Raw genomic sequence first — 4181 nt, forward strand, 5'->3', positions numbered from 1 at the left:
CAGTCACTTTCTGCTGTCTCATGGATCTGTTTGCCACCGTACAAAGGGACACAGTGATGGAAAGAACTGGGAGTCCTGGATCACTGAGTTCCTGTATTCTACACAGCTGCATTTTGTAATTCCATTCAGAAACATTTCAAGCTGCACTTTGAAAGGCAGTTTGATTGCCTTCCCCTTCATCCTCAAGCTCACGCCATTATTCCCTGCTCCTGTTGAGAGCCTGTCTTGGAACTTACATATTCCAATGGTGAGAAAAAGAATTGTCATGTTTCCCAGTGTAAACATAAACATGCTGGATGGATGCTAGTTCTTGTGATTTTTGGATCACCTCTCCTATGAGGAAAGGCTGAGAAAATTGGGATTATTCAGCCTGGAGAGGAGGTGTCTCTGGGGGGATCTTACAGTGACCTTTCAGTACGTGAAGGTGACTTGTAAAGAAGATGGGGACAAAATTTTTAGCAGGGCCTGCTGTGATAGGACAAGGGGTAATGGTTTTGAACTGGAGGAGGGTCACTTAAGAGTAGATATGAGGAAGGTTTTTAACTATGAGAATGCTGAAACACTGGAACAGGCTGCTCAGACAGGCAGTGGATGTCCCATCCCTGGAAACATTCAAGGTCAGGTTGGATGGGGCTCTGAGCAACCTGGTATAGGTGAAGATGTCCCTGCTTATTGTAGGGGGCTTGGACTAAATGACCTTTAAAAAATCCCTTCCAACTCAAACTATTTGATGATTCTTTTTTAGAAGAACAGATCTTCTGATCTGTTTTTTCTTAAATTGTTTTCTCTCCTTTGTATTTATAGAATACAGTGGTGTCTTATCTCTGTATAGATTTTTTGAGACATGAGTGGGTAGACTGCATGTAATATTTCAAGACTTGCATGCTGTGCATTATGAGTTAATTAAGAATACCTTCACTCTTCCCTTATCTGTCAGTCATGTGATCATATTTAACTTTTGTTAGGACTTGGTAGCTCACAGTCATTCTGGAGTGCTTGGATGCAGATCTTTCTCTTCCTCTCTGACCTGTAACAGATGAACTTTACTTTGCAGTAAACTTGCCAGGGATCAGTTTGAAAGCAAGTGACCTTGCACTTTGTACTTCACTTCAACGAGTGTCTCCTACGCTAGCCTTCAATACCATTCCATTCTTCATGTTTAATATGATCTTTCTGTTGGGTCCAGCTGGGTATAAACAGTTTAAGTTGCTCATTCCACTCATGAATTCTCAAGAAATACTATTGTTTTTCTTAGAATCCAAAAAAAAGGCACGGGTAATGGAAAATGTAGAGTAGTTGAAAGCATCTTGGTGAAACACTGTCACCTTGGTCATTGAGATGTTTGTTGTCTTTACTGAAAGACTGGATTTATGAAAGAGATGTCTGCACAGAGTTAAGTTTCCATTTTTTCTCTGCACCTTGCTTTTCTCTTGAAGTATAGAATACTTAGAATGTTTTTACATTAAGTAGATGGCAAAGCCCATATGCGAGCACAGTCTGAGTATGAATTAGAAGCTACTGAGGCAAACAGGCAAGTTTAGCTTTTTCAGAATGGCTTTTTCTTTTAGTAAAGTGTCTTTGTTATGAAAGAGTAAACTGCAAAAAATATGAACTTGAAATTACTTTTGGAAAGTACTTGCCTTTGTGTTCCACCTACATCGTTTCTAACTCTGTCTTCTCGCTTTTATATATTTCTTTTATGTTTCAAATTTAGAATCAGCAACTAGAAATCATGTCTTCCTCAAGTAGTTTAATTCCCTTAGCATATATGCAATTCTTGTCCTGCTGTACAAGCAGCTTAATTATCTGCTTTCAAACCTGTAAATTCCACTGCTAGAGCCGCATGTCTGACAGCCAGTGGTGGCAATACTGAACATCAGTTATGTTTTCTTTGAGCTTCAGAGCCATCTGTTCAAAGCCATGTATCATGCTGATTGCAGAACCACAGGCAGAAGCCAAATATTTTGATTTGTGGTATGATATCTTAAAAATCTGAGGGATATTCTTCATTTTATTTGCCTCCCTCTTCCTACTGTCAAAAGACAGGTGACTTTCTTCATGCTTTTATTGTGTTCCTATTTGAGCAGCATCTGATTCTGAATGTATTAGTTACTGCAAATTTGGGGCTTTTTAATGGATTTTATATGTGTTACGTAAACTTTGATTCTATCAGTCTTACTGAAGGTGTGGAAACACCACCTTCCACCCCCACCCTCCCCCCTGCATGCACTTAAATATACTTTTTGGGAAATGGGCCATAGGGAAAGAAGTTGCAGCAATCCAAACAAAAAGAAAACAAACCATCTGAAAAAAATCAAACCTCAAAATAACACCACTATCTCCTCCATCCCCCCCCCCCCCCCAACAAAAAAACCCACAAACCATTAAAATTTGATCTGCAAATTGCCGTAGGATTTCCCATATTTCCCCACCAGTGTCATTAGTCTGAATGACACCTCCACTGAAGCCCATGCTTTTACATTTGTTGTGGAAATGGAAATGTGGAGTTTGGGACAGAGCCCTGGATTTTTCTTACTCTAGATTTTCTGATCAAATAACTTGCTCAGATTGTAAGGACTTATTTTCTCTTGCTAGAATAAAAGCTTGTCTTTGACTATTGTTTACACAGTTCACTTGCTAATTTTCCCATTTATCAATATATTTTGACTGGTTATCATAAATATACTGTGCATATGTGCAGATTTTAGTTTATATTTCTTTTTTTTTTTCATTCTGCCTACTGAACAAATGAGAATTTGATCTCTGTTGGATCAAATCTCCTCCCAGTTTTATTCCAGTGCTGCAGATGTGTTTAAAGGTAGTTTAATAATACTAATTTCCATCTCTCTTGGAAATAATTGCACTGTTGCAGAATGGTTTATTATGAGGAGTGGATGTAAAAAATAGAAGTTAAGAGTATAATAAAGGAACAGTTTTGTTTCAGCATGTCACCAAGTTCCTGTCAGTCACATACAGAATAGATTAACAAAGGGGATAAAGTGTGCAATACAGTTATTAACAACATAACTATTTGATCTCAAATTATGACGAAGTATTGACAATATTATTTAGGACCTGTACAGTATACAGCTACTGAACTATCATATATATTTATAATAGTATATATAAAAATATATATAAAAACATTATACAAAAATATATATGTTTATACATATATATGTTTATACATATATAGAGACTTTTTTATATATACATAAACATAGGTACATATATGCATGAAATATATGAAATGCTTATATGCTCTGAACATAAGATCAAAAAAGTTAGGATTTATCATTGATGCACATTAAAATCCCTAAGTAGGGGACAGTGAACAAGTTTGTGTCATCTGTGCTGTCTCTGTTTCAAAGAAGCTTCTCTGTCAGGTGCACAGTGGGCACAACACAACTGCAGGAGGAAATGTACTTCCATCCACTGTCACTGTTTACTAGAACCAGTCTGTGACATCGTGTGCTCTTTATGCTCCTTTCCTTTAGTCCAACACATATGCCAATAGTCACAGAAGAAATACTAAACTGCTGTTATTGTTCTGATTTTTAGTAGTCCTCTCTTCAGCCTTCATGCTGCTGCATGGAAAATATATTTGTAAAATATCTATTTTCTTTTGTTCTTTTTCTAACCAAGTAGACTGAAACCCACTCAAGGTGCAGTGTAAGCAAGGATTTGTTCTTGTTTCCATATGTAGCATCAACCGCAGGGAATATGTGTGCAGTTGTGCCAGCTGTTTTCCCACTGCCTATCCCAAGCTCCTCAGTTGAGGTGACCTCTGGAGTGGCTGCTGCAGTGAGTGATGGAGTTATTGAGATTCAGCGACACCCCGACCCTGACCCCCTCGTGGCCTTGGCTTCACTCATCCATCTTCCAAGCCCCACAGGCTGTGATGTGCTGTGCAGAGACAGGATTAAACAAGTGTGAATAAACAAGTTCAAAGCTTTCTGTCATGGCTGCCAACACAGAACGTGGGGAAAATGAGACATTAATAACCCAGTGCTGGGCAGGCATGTTGGTTTGCCATGGGAACACCTGGGGAGAGTACCACTTCCTAGGCAATCAGGGGTTTGTGTGCCAGGAAAAGTTTGCTTAAGACCTCTGTGAAGGGTGCAGGGTCTGGCCTACCATTCTTCTTAGTCATGAAGCTGGCAGGAGTCAGACCAGAGGTA

Source organism: Empidonax traillii, unplaced genomic scaffold (assembly GCF_003031625.1).
Source record: "Empidonax traillii isolate 1590-97213 ecotype Southwest subspecies unplaced genomic scaffold, ASM303162v1 scaffold1228:size453093, whole genome shotgun sequence".
Taxonomy (NCBI): Eukaryota; Metazoa; Chordata; class Aves; order Passeriformes; family Tyrannidae; genus Empidonax; species Empidonax traillii.